The 12,919-nt window shown below is 50.1% G+C and overlaps 1 protein-coding gene across 2 annotated transcripts in view; it reads left to right on the forward strand.

The window, feature by feature from the left end:
* The window catches only part of PRTFDC1 (phosphoribosyl transferase domain containing 1), a 376,907-nt gene that overhangs the window by 257,073 nt on the left and 106,915 nt on the right, over nt 1–12,919 (forward strand). The window lies entirely within an intron of this gene.

The following is a 12,919-nucleotide window of genomic DNA, read 5'->3' on the forward strand; positions in this document are numbered from 1 at the left end:
TATCGCAGCGTGTGACACTGACCAGCGACCTTAAGCGACCTAAAAAATGGTGACAATCATTCACCATGGAGAGGTCGTCCCAAAACCAAAAATCGGTAAGGGGTACTTTGCACACTACGACATCGCAGGTGCGATGTCGGTGGGTTCATGTAAAAAGTGACGTACTTCCTGCGTCACTCTCGGCATCGTAGTGTGTAAATCCTAGATGAAACGATTAACGAGCGCAAAAGCGTCGTAATCATATCATCGGTGTAGCCAGGGCCGGCTCCAGGTTTTTGTGGGCCCCGGGCGGAAGAGTCCCAGTGGGCCCCATCCACACACAGACACCGATACGAACACGTACATATACATATTTAAAGACAAACTCACAAAAATACATATAAACAGACAAATCTATACAGTCATATACACTTACAGACAGACACACACACACACACACACACACACAAGTCTGCTACATACAGACACACACACACAAGTCTGCTACATACAGACAGACACACACACACAAGTCTGCTACATACAGACAGACACACACACAAGTCTGCCACATACAGACAGACACACACACACACAAGTCTGCTACATACAGACACACACACACAAGTCTGCTACATACAGACAGACACACACACACACACAAGTCTGCTACATACAGACAGACACACACACACAAGTCTGCTACATACAGACAGACACACACACACAACTCTGCTACATACAGATAAACCATACCTCCCAACCGTCCCGGATATAGCGGGACAGTCCCTCTTCTGAGCCTTTGATCCCGACTCCCGCCCGTGAGGCTGTTTGTCCCGGGCTCCACCCACCCACTGTAGCCCCGCCTCGCTGTTTCTCATTACAGAGCCGAGCGCGCACCTACTCCTGTGACTGCTGCTGAGGTATGAATCACCCCCTGCAGCAGAGCGACCCCCCTGCAGCAGAGCGACCCCCCCCCTGCAGCAGAGCGACCCCCCCCTGCAGCAGAGCCGCCCCCCCCTGCAGCAGATCGACCCCCCTGCAGCAGAGCGACCCCCCCCCTGCAGCAGAGCCGCCCCCCCCTGCACCAGAGCCGACCCCCCCAGTCCCGGAGCCTGCGTTTGTCTGCAGCTGTTCTCTGACTCCCCGTGTGCGGCTTCTCACTGCTGCAGACACGCGGGGAGTCAGGAAGCTGAGGAGACCGTGCAATCAGCACTTCTCTCTCCTGCAGATAGCACTGGCCAGTAATAACCTATGCAGAGTGACATCTGCAGGCTTCTATTAGCTTACCGATCAGTGGTCTCCTGCCTGTGGAGCTGCTGGGTCCTAGCTGCCCAACAGCTTCAGCTCTGCTTTATCCTGGCTCCTCTACCAGTTAAAGGGAACCTGTCAGCAGAAATTTCACAATAAAAATAAAAGATTCCCCTCTGCAGCTCCTGGGCTGCTTCTAGAAAGGTTCCTGTTGTTATTGTGCCCCCTTTGAGACCTACAAAAATACTTTATGAAGTCTTACCTTTTTGTATGCAAATGTGTTTTTATGGTCACGGGGGCGGGCTGTCTGGCGTCCGTTATTCCCCCTCCTGCCGCTTTACGCAGTCCCCCATTGCTCATTTACATACACAAGGACGCCTTCCTCATGTAACTGTCCTCCCGAAGTTTTGCGCATGTGAACGCTTTTTCAGGTGATTGCGCAGGCACGAGATTATGGGCGGCGCTGTGATTGTCATCAGCAGCGTTAACCAAGTACCCGCCCATAATCTTGTGCCCGCACTTTTCCCTCTGACTCCACTGTTATGCGCAAGTGCTGGCCATATGAACCATGTTACCTATTACTGCTTGCACGAGATTATGGGCGGGTACTTGGATGACTTTGCTGATGACAATCACAGCGCCGCCCATAATCTCGCGCCCATGGTAATAGGTAACGTGGTTCATATGGACAGTGCTTGCGCATAACGGTGGAGGCAGAGTGAGAAGCGCGGGCACGGGATTATGGGCAGGTACTTGGATGACGCTGCTGATGACAATCACAGCGCCGCCCATAATCTCGCGCCCACGGTAATAGGTAACATGGTTCATATGGCCAGTGCTTGCGCATAACGGTGGAGGCAGAGTGAGAAGCGCGGGCACGAGATTATGGGCGGGTACTTGGATGACGCTGCTGATGACAATCACAGCGCCGCCCATAATCTCGCGCCTGCGCAATCACCTCAAAAGCGTTCACACTTTGCACAGTGCTCAGTCCCGCGAGAGTGGCACTGGGCATGCACAAAACTTCAGGAGGACAGTTACATGAGGAAGGCGTCCTCATGTATGGAAATGAGCAATGGGGGACGGCGTACAGCGGCAGGAGGGGGAATAACGGACGCCAGACAGCCCGCCCCCGTGACCATAAAAACAGATTTGCATACAAAAAGGTAAGACTTCATAAAGTATTTTTTTAGGTCTCAAAGGGGGCACAATAGCAACAGGAACCTTTCCAGAATGCAGCCCAGGAGCTGCAGAGGGGAATCTTTTATTTTTTTTGCTAAATTTCTGGTGACAGTTTCCCTTTAAAGTGAACCTGTCAGGTGCAATATGCACTCAGAGCCAGGAGCAGTTCTGGGTACATATTGCTAATCCCTGCCTAACCGTCCCTGTATACACTAGCATAGATAAAGAGATCAAGAACAAATATTTTTAAAGATCTTATATCTTATGCTAATGAGCGCGGGGACTAGTCCGAAGGGCGTTACTTCACTTGGCTAGTCGGCTCGCATAGCATGTTAGCATGTTATTACGCCCCTGTGTGAGTACTCACACGCTATGTGAGCCGACTAGCCAAGTGAAGTAACGCCCTTCGGACTAGTCCCCGCGCTCATTAGCATAAGATATAAGATCTTTAAAAATATTTGTTCTTGATCTCTTTATCTATGCTAGTGTATACAGGGACGGTTAGGCAGGGATTAGCAATATGTACCCAGAACTGCTCCTGGCTCTGAGTGCATATTGCACCTGACAGGTTCACTTTAAAAGGGAACCTGTCACCAGATTTGGGGCCTATAAGCTGCGGCCACCACCAGCGGGATCTTACACATGTACACATTCTAACATGCTGCATACCTCCCAACCGTCCCGGATACAGCGGGACTTTCACGCTTTACGTTGTTTGTCCCGTTGCCACGGGCGGGATGGCCGGCTCCCGGGCTCCGCCCACCCACTCTCTCTCCGCCTCCCTGCTTTTCCCTCCTACCATCCTAGTAGACGTGGCATAGAGAGGAGCGCTGCCTGTGCTGCTGCTGGTACAGTAAACTAATCTCCCCAGCGCTGATTTCCCTCCCTCCCCCCTCACCCCCGGCCGGCCGCCTGTCTGTGCGGTCGGCCGGCCGCCTGTCTGTGCGGTCGGCCCGCCACCTGTCTGTGCGGGCGCCCCCCTGCCGCCTGTCTGTGCGGGCGCCCCCCTGCCGCCTGTCTGTGCGGGTGCCCCCCTGCCGCCTGTCTGTGCGGGTGCCCCCCTGCCGCCTGTCTGTGCGGGCGCCCCCCGCCGCCTGTCTGTGCGGGCGGCCCGCCGCCTCATTGTGCGGGCGGCCGGCCGCCTCTCTGTGCGGGCGGCTGGCCGCCTCTCTGTGCGGGCGGCCCGCCGCCTGTCTGTGAAGGCGGCCGGCCGCCTGTCTGTGAAGGCGACCGGCCGCCTCACTGTGCGGGCGACCGGCCGCCTCACTGTGGCTGCCTGCGTGTCCGTGCTGGAGGCCCGCCGGCTGCCTGCGTGTCCGTGCTGGAGGCCCGCCGGCTGCCTGCGTGTCCGTGCTGGAGGCCCGCCAGCTGCCTGCATGTTTGTGCTGAATGGGTGTGGATGGGGAGTGGATATGGGCGTGACTGTGAAATGGGTGTGGTTAGGGGGCGTGGCCTAAAAATTTGCCGCGGCGCGCTGTGCGCGCCGCAAACATTGTCCCTCTTTTCCTTCTTTAAAAGTTGGGAGGTATGGATAAACACACACAACTCTGCTACATACAGACAAACACATACAACTCTGCTACATACAGACAAACACATACAACTCTGCTACATACAGACAAACACACACAACTCTGCTACATACAGACAAACACACACAACTCTGCTACAAACAGACACACACAACTCTGCTACAAACAGACAAACACACACAACTCTGCTACAAACAGATAAACACACACAACTCTGCTACATACAGACAAACACATACAACTCTGCTACATACAGACAAACACATATAACTCTGCTACATACAGATAAATACACACAACTCTGCTGCTCTGTGGGGCCCGCACCCGCGGCTCGGCGGGCCCCGCACCCGCGGCTCGGCGGGCACAGCACCCGCGGCTTGGCGGGTACAGCACCCGCGGAATCGGCGGGGGGGGGGATTGGCAGGGCATACATCTGGGGGGTTAGAAGCAGCTCACCGGGGCCTATAATGGGGAGGCGGGGAGGGCACTAATGGGGAGGCGGGGAGGGCACTTACCCGATTAGGTCACGGTGGAGAGGGGGCCCACACAGCGCCGGACAGAAGCTCGCCTCCTTCATCTGTGGGACTGAGAAGGCGGCAGCTCCGCCCACAGATGAAATTCAAACCAGGATGTCTGCGCGCCTTAAAGTGACGGCGCCGCAGATTGCTGCCGAAGACTGCGGTCCCCGGAACTCGGCCGGGGGCAGCAGAACTGTAAAGGCGAGTGGGCCCCGGCCAAGGGACAGGAGAACTGACAAGGCCGAGTGGGCCCCTCCGGCTCTCCAGGGCCCCGGCATTTGCCTGGGTTTGCCGGGTGCTGACGCCGGCCCTGGGTGTAGCGTCGGCGAATTCCATAATTACGCTGACATGACGGTCCGATGTTGTTCCTCGTTCCTGCAGCAGCACACATCGCTGTGTGTGAAGTCGCAGGAGCGAGGAACATTTACTACCTGCGTCATCGCGGCTCCCGTCGGCTATGCGGAAGGAAGGAGGTGGGTGGGATGTTTACATCCCGTTCATCTCCGCCCCTCCGCTCCTATTGGACGCCTGACGTGTAACGTCACAGTGACGCCGCACGACCCGCCCCCTTAATAAGGAGGCGGTTCGCCGGCCAGAGCGACGTCGCACGGGTTAGTGTGTGTGTGTGTGTGAAGCCGGCGTAGCAATAATGTTCGCTACGGAAGCTATCACAATGATATCGCACCTGCGACAGGGCGGGGACTATCGTGCTCGGCATCGCAGCATCGGCTTACGATGTCGTTGTGTGCAAAGTGCCCCTAATGGTTGATTATCGATGTTGTTTGTCGCTCCTGTGGCAACACACATCGCTGTGTGTGACACCGCAGGAGCGAGGAACGTCTCCTTACCTGCCGCAATGCGGAAGGAAAGAGGTGGGCGGGATGTTACGTCCCGCTCATCTCCGCCCCTCCGCTTTGATTGGCCGGCTGCTTAGTGACGTCGCGGTGACGTCGCGGTGGAGCGGAACGTCCCTCCCCCTTGAGGGAGGGATTGTTCGGCAGTCACAGCGACGACGACGAGCAGGTAAGTGCGTGTGACGCTGCCGTACAAATAATGTTCGCTGCGACAGCGATCACACGATATCGCAAGCACGACTGGGGCAGGTGCTTTTGCATACGATATCGCTAGCAATTGCTAGAAATATCGTAGCGTGTAAAGCCCGCTTAAGGAAAAGTAAATACTCCAAATTATGTAAAATAGTGAATTATTTGCGTCCTTTTCTGATATCCGAAATTAGGAGAGAAAAAAAGGAACACAAAAAAATCCAGAAGGAATAAGCACACCAATAAATGCAAGAGGATAAATGATGAATTAATTAGTACAAATGTTATTATATGAAAAATCCTCTCAACTCTTCAAACATTAAATGTATTACCGGAAAAATTGTGAATAATAATGAGGAAAAATTAATATCCATACAAACAAATTAAACATAAGGCTATGTTCGCGATATCAGTATTGGTTGAGTATTGATGCTGCAGAATTTCTGCACCTAATTTACTTGTGTTTTGTCCTGGCGCTTTTGTGTGCAATTTTATTGCATTTTTGACGCTGATTTTTTTCTCTCTGGTGTGTCATGCTTTAAATAAAGCTGGTTTGTTTATGAACCTTCCTGGTGTTGACTTTCTTAGGTGCGGACTATATGCGTGTTTGATGCATTTACACACTAAAAACGCATGTGTGAATTTTCACCTGCGGATTCTACACATCGAATGCAAGTCTATGGAAAAATTCCGCATAGAAAACTCCGCGTAACCACAAGAGAAATTGACATCTTGCATATTGGACACATGCAGGTCAGTTTTCAGCCCCCTTCACACGTCCGTGATTCTACATATGACGTCCATTTTCATATGTATTAAAATCAATGGGTCTGCGTTCTCATTCATGTTTTCTCCACACAGTGACATGTCCATTTTTCTCCAGCAGCATGGGTGTCACACGGACCGCACACTGATGTGATCTACGTGACATCAGTGTGACACGTACCGAAGAAAACACATGTCCTTGAAGTATATGATTTTCCTTACTCACCTGTGTCCAGCACTGCTATCACTTGCTTCCGGGCCCGCTCATTATGCTCATGAATATTCACTGCACTGCGGACCCGGAAGCAGCAGCAGCACTAGAGACAGCAGCACCACGGACAGCAGTGCCGGAGACAGCAGCGTAGGGGACAGCAGTGCCGGAGACAGCAGCGCCAGGGACAGATGAATATAGAAGTTCCAAATAGCGCACACTTTACACACACATGAAACACGCACACACATATGTACCCACATCATTAACGGGACAAAATGTTCTTTTTTTTAAACACAGACATGTGAAGGGGGTCTTACGCAGAGTAACAAAGCAGCATAGTGCGGCACGGTGGCTCAGTGGTTAGCACTGCAGTCTTGCAGCTCTGGGGTCCTGGGTTCAAATCCCACCAAGGACACCATCTGCAAGGAGTTTGTATGTTCTCCCTGTGTTTGTGTGGGTTTCCTCCGGGTACTCCAGTTTCCTCCCATACTTCAAAAAGACATACATATAGGAACTCTAGATTGTGAGCCCCAATGGGGACAGTGTTGCCAATGTATGTAAAGCGGTGCGGAATTAATAGCGCTATATATATATATAAATGAATAATATTATTATTAATTATTATATAGTGTGCAGGAGATTTCTATAAATCTCATCCACTTTGCTAGAACTGTAAATCACTGCATTTTTGATTCAGGAAAAATACGCCATGTCAAAAACTCATCATGGTACCCTAACAGTTCTGGCAGTCATGTAACTTGAGGGTCATGGGGCCTAGTGCAAAGATCCAATGGGGAATCCAAATATTAAAAGTCTTTAATAGTATTGGTCTTTTCATGTAGACTTTTTGGGCCCCTTATGCCCCAGGCCTCGGGTGTGATTGTAACCCCTGCACCTATTGTAGTTTTGCCCCTGAGTTCTGGATTGTTTGTGTTCATATTTGCCAAATCAGATATTTTACAGTTTTTTCTATTTCAGAGAGAGCATTCTTGTGCCTGCAAGTTAAGGTACACTTACGCTGGACAGGTAGGGGCATTTCTAGGAACTAGTGATGAGGGAGCGTGCTTGTTACTGCTCGATGCTCGATCGAGCATCAGGGTTTTGGAGTACACTTGTTACTCAATCAAGTATTGTGGGTGTTTGAGAGCCATGCTCGACACCACACCCTGCCTGTTTTAAGGCTGTTAGCCAATAACCATGCGGTGATTACCTGCCTTACACGGTAATGCTGTAGCCGGGATACTAGTATTGCTGTGATTGGCCGGCTGCCGAGCGTCATCAAGTGTTATATGAGACCCGAGGACATGATGCTTGGCACAATCTCCTCTGGAAGCAGTGCTAGGAGAGATGATCTAGGAGGGAGAGCTTAGAATAGAGCAGGGTTTGTACACTTGCACCCGTTAGTACTTTTCATGTGGCCCTAAGGTTTTTTTATCTTCATTTTAACCTAATAAATAATTTAAAAAACAACATGAGGTCCCCCTCATTTTTGATAATCAGCCAAGGCAAAGCAGACAGCTGGGGGCTTATATTATCAGGCTGAGAAAGTCCATGGTTATTCGGCAGTGTCTGATAGACACCTCTCCATTGCTAACCCCTGGGCTTAATGTCAGCTGTCATTACACAGCTGACACCAAAGCAAAATAAGTTACTTTGATTGCCACCGCACCAGGGCAATTGATAAGAGCCGTGAAAAGTGCCAGAATTGACGCATCTTATGTGTAATGTACCAATTCTGGGGTGGCTTGAGGCTGTTATTTTTAGACTGGGAAGGGTCAAATAAACATGGACCTTCCTAGCCTATATCAGCCCCCAGCTGTCTGCTTTACCTTAACTGGCTATCAAAAAATAATGTCATTTAAAAAAAAATAAAAATAAAAGTGTTTATTTTCCAGTAGTGACCTGGTAGTCAGATGCATCTAGGTCTCTTTCCCATGCTGTTCCCATCTATTTCGGTGATTTTCCAACCCACATAAAGGCCATAACTCCAAGAATACTATGCAACAAATCAAATTTATCGGTAGTAAAAAAAAACAAACAAAAACTTAAATTTTGTATCATCATAAATGTACTGAACAAAATTAATAGTATCAAAACTGTATGATATGTAAAATGTCTCAAACTATAAGAAACTAAAACTCTTCTCACCAATAACAATTCCTGTGTGGCTATGTCAATGGAAAAAAAAAATTAAAAAAAAGTGCTGGCTTTTGGAATAATGAGTAAAAAAATGTAAACGTAAAAGAAACACGAAAAATGGCTGCATCTCCAAATTGTTAAAGAAAAGCTATACTCCACCATTGTGTTTATTGCGCCGATCAAAGGAGGTGAGAAACTTATGATCAAACATTAATATTAAAGATAAAACATCTCCACCTTCTAAAAACCGAAGAATCCCCAGTAGAGCTGGCGAAACACATTTACTCTCATAGGGAGAGGGGGAAATCTGGGATTCCCTGTAATAACAGGCTGTCATTCAGGATTTTTCAATATTCGCATTCAGGGGATTTTCATACGAGTTGCGTAAAAGCCGTCTTTCTTGACAGCTCCTCTTCCGATGCAGCAGCATAATGCAGATTATTGATTTGCGAGAGGATGGCTTTGGTTACAGCATTATAAAACTGTTGGCAGGATGTCATCAAAGCCACTTGTGATCAATACGGCGGCTGCAAATGAACTTAATATTTAGTGAAAATCCTCTCCCGTTCACAGGATTTTCAGTTGTGTTAAAGGGAAACTGTCATCACATAAGGAGCTATTGTTTTGTATTATTTTTTTCTATTTTTGCTTTTATTTTTGCCCTTTTTTTTACATATCACAAACTGTTGTAAGATAGGCTCTAACTTTTTGTTGTTTCAGGAAACAATACCTGTACATTAGCCACAATGGTCAGACCCCACCCCTATCTTTTATATGGAAGCATCTAATGAGCGGGTGCAAAGGTCATCTGAAGAGAGGGGGCGGGGTCACTGATGACATCACTGTCAAGATCTGAGTTTGTGGTTTGTATTAATCACCTAGGCAGGTTAACGATACAACATTTTTAATCTCTTCCGTCTACGGTTTAAAGGCAACCAAAATCCTTATGCTTTTCCAGACAATGGGTATCGCGACTGTAGCGCATGTAGCTGGCAAAAACAGTTCTTAAGATAGTTCCGCAAATCCAGACATTGGATATCACATCCGTTGCACTTGTCTCCAGCTCCAATTTCTATAGTCCATTCATGGGCACCAGGACTTGGTACAGCAACAGATCCTGGCCCCTTCACCTCATCGCACCAACAACCTTCACTATCCAAACGTGTGTCTTATTCTCTCGCCTGCGATCAGGCCCTTTGATGGGCAGAAGTATTCATCACACCCACTCCCTTAGACATTTTCTACAGGAAGCTCACAGTATGCAGAAGGTTCCAGAAGCAACAGATCATCACTCCTTCACCTCATCGCACCAGCAACCTCACTAACCAAAAGTGTGGCTTATTGTTGTACCTTTCCTGGGATGAGCCCTTGGATGGGCAGAAGTACTCATCACACGTATCGCTCAGACATTTTCTACATGAAGCTCACTGTATGCAGAGGGTTCCAGAAGCCCAGTCTGAAAAGATGTGTATTAGGAAAATCCCCTGCAGAGAGGAACAAGGACGCATAGCCATCCATCAGATGCAGGACAATAGGGTGCTTTACATGCTGCGACATCGCTAACGATATATCGTCAGGGTCATGTCATTAGTGACACACATCCGGCGCCGTTAGCGACATCGCAGCGTGTGACACCAAGGAGCGACGATCAACGATCACAAAAATGGAAAAATTCGTTGATCGTTGACACGTTGCTCCTTTTCAAAATGTCGTTTTTGGTGCATGCCGCTGGTTGTTCGTCGTTCCTGTGGCACCACAGATCGCTGTGTGTGACACCGCAGGAACGACGAACATCTCCTTACCTGCGTCCACCGGCAACGCGGAAGGAAGGAGGTGGGCGGCATGTTCCGGCCACTCATCTCCGCCCCTGCTCTGCTATTGGACGGCTGCCATGTGACGCCGCTGTGATGTCGCTGTGACGCCAAACGCACCTCCCCCTTGAAGGAATGATTGTTCGGCGGTCAAAGCGACGTCGCGGACCAGGTATGTGCGTGTGACGCTGCCGTAGCGATAATGTTCGCTACAGCAGCGATCACCACATATCGCACGAACGACAGGGGCCAGATGCTGTCGCGCATGACATTGCTAGCAATCGCTAGCGATGTCGCAGCATGTAAAGCATCCTAATGAATCCTACTATATGCCTGATTATTTTAGAGTCCATGGAGACACGCTGGGGTTGACACTCCGTTAAAGGGTGAAGAATTGTGACGCCCTGGACTAGCCAAGTAGCCACAGACAAAACACACACACACACCCACCCCCAGACAGTTACATTAGTCAGACACAAAATCCTTGTTGCCTCCCTCTAGGGCCTGATGTCCACACCAGGTGGGGCGGAGCCAGGCGGTTGGCCCCACCCACCGAGGAGTTCACAGGCCTGAAGGCGGGAAAAGCAGTCAGTTCAGTTGAGGAGTGGAGAGAGATCAGTTTAGGAGGTGAAAGTGAGAGGTCACGAACTGCAAGTGTCTGTGTTGGAGCCCAGGCACTGACAGCAAGGTTGGCAGACGGTGGTGGCCGTCTGCAGGAATGACGGATCTCTGCGGAACCGTAGGAGCGGGGTTGGGCGGTGGCCCACCGGTCCCGAATCGGGGACCGGAGTGAAGTTAAGCACACAGGCAGGGCCATCGGACCCCGACCTGGCTTGGAGCCGCCGACAATAGTCAAATCCGAGTGTGACAGGAACCTCAGGGGTTTCCTAACTACTGAAGTCCCGTCAGAAGGCAACCGTCCGCACCGTGAGGATATACAGCCACCGCCACAGGCTAGAGATCCAAGGGCCAGTGCCTGCGGGCAAAACGGGCTCCTCCGGCACCTATACGCCGGGGAGCGGACTACCGTTGGGAAGCCATCGGAGTCAACACTGTACACAAAAGGTGCAGGGAAAGACAGCCACCATCACCTGTCCGGGGAGAGACACTGCAGCCAGCTGCGGGACCTGTCCATTCAGCCGTTTGGTTTACCGGAGACTTTATGCATCTGTTGCTGAGTGAGTACACCAGTGCCATCCGGCACAGCGCCGCGCTGCCCCTGCAACCCTGCACCTCACCAACCCTGCCTCCCCGTCACACCACCGGGCCCCGGGACCACCAACCCCTACCCACGGAGGGGGAAAACATCCCAGCTGCTCCCTACCATCGCTCCCGGGATCCCCGTCACCAGCAGCGGTGGTGCCCATCTTCACCACAACCCGTGGGTGGCATCACGGACTAAATCCTCAAACAAAAGACCCCCTTTTCACTCACGGGCGCTGCTCGGGTCCCTGGATCCGGCCCACCGCTCGAGCCACCGAGCAGCAGCAGCAGCGCCGGACCCGAGCGTTAGCGAGCGCAGCGCCCTCCCCGCCCGCGACAGAATGACTTAATGGGAGCCTCTGAGACATTCAGTCAAAAGCATCTTAAGCTGAGAACAAAATAATCTGTAATCAAACACACCAATAAAATCAGTGTAACCAGCGCTTTCTACTGGAAAAACTCAGAATCTATTACAGATGTGGGCTCCGCTCTACATCCATTGGTCGGAGAGTCTTTAATCCATTGGCAGCTCCTTATGAACACCTATTGTGATTTGTGTATCTAGTGTTATCAGAGATGTTACCTGTCATTATAATCCTGCCTCTGATGATAAGGAACCTGCTGAAAGCTCTTCCTGAAACGTAATTGCAGTATGAAAACAAACAAAAAATCTTTAAAAAAAAATGTTTAACACAAAACCTGATTTAAAACAATAAGTCATTTTTCATGATAGCTTCCCTTATCATATATTAATGCACAAGAGATAAAGTTGTGACAGTCTTTGTGTGCTGTGCACAGGAGAATAATACAACCTATAGGGGGCAGCACACAACCTGCTGACCGATGCTTATGTTACAGGCTCAGGTGATGCAGGCAGTCTGGTTGTAGTAATGGATGATTTATAGCAGTAGCTCCGTGTCTTGTGGTAGGATCTGGGCTGAACCAGGAGGTGTCCTCAGTCTCCTAGAAACAGTTAGCAGTGCCATTTTGCGGTGCTTGACAAATCACCTGTGTCATTACGGGAAAAATTATAGCCGGTCTACAGGGCATAGGAGAGACGGAGGTTATTATTATAATTGTTTGGGGTGATAGTTGTGAGTTAACAAGATTCAAGATGAAATACTTAAAAACTGTAGCTTTCTAACAGCCTTCTGCTTGATCTGGAGCCATGGCGACTTGATGGATGAATGGTCTTTAGGAAGATTGATCTTGTGCAGCCTAGATAAGTCCACCAGGGTCTTCTTCGCCTAAAAAGGTCCACCAGGGTCCTCTTTGCCTAGAT

This window comes from Anomaloglossus baeobatrachus, chromosome 6 (assembly GCF_048569485.1).
Source record: "Anomaloglossus baeobatrachus isolate aAnoBae1 chromosome 6, aAnoBae1.hap1, whole genome shotgun sequence".
Classification (NCBI taxonomy): domain Eukaryota; kingdom Metazoa; phylum Chordata; class Amphibia; order Anura; family Aromobatidae; genus Anomaloglossus; species Anomaloglossus baeobatrachus.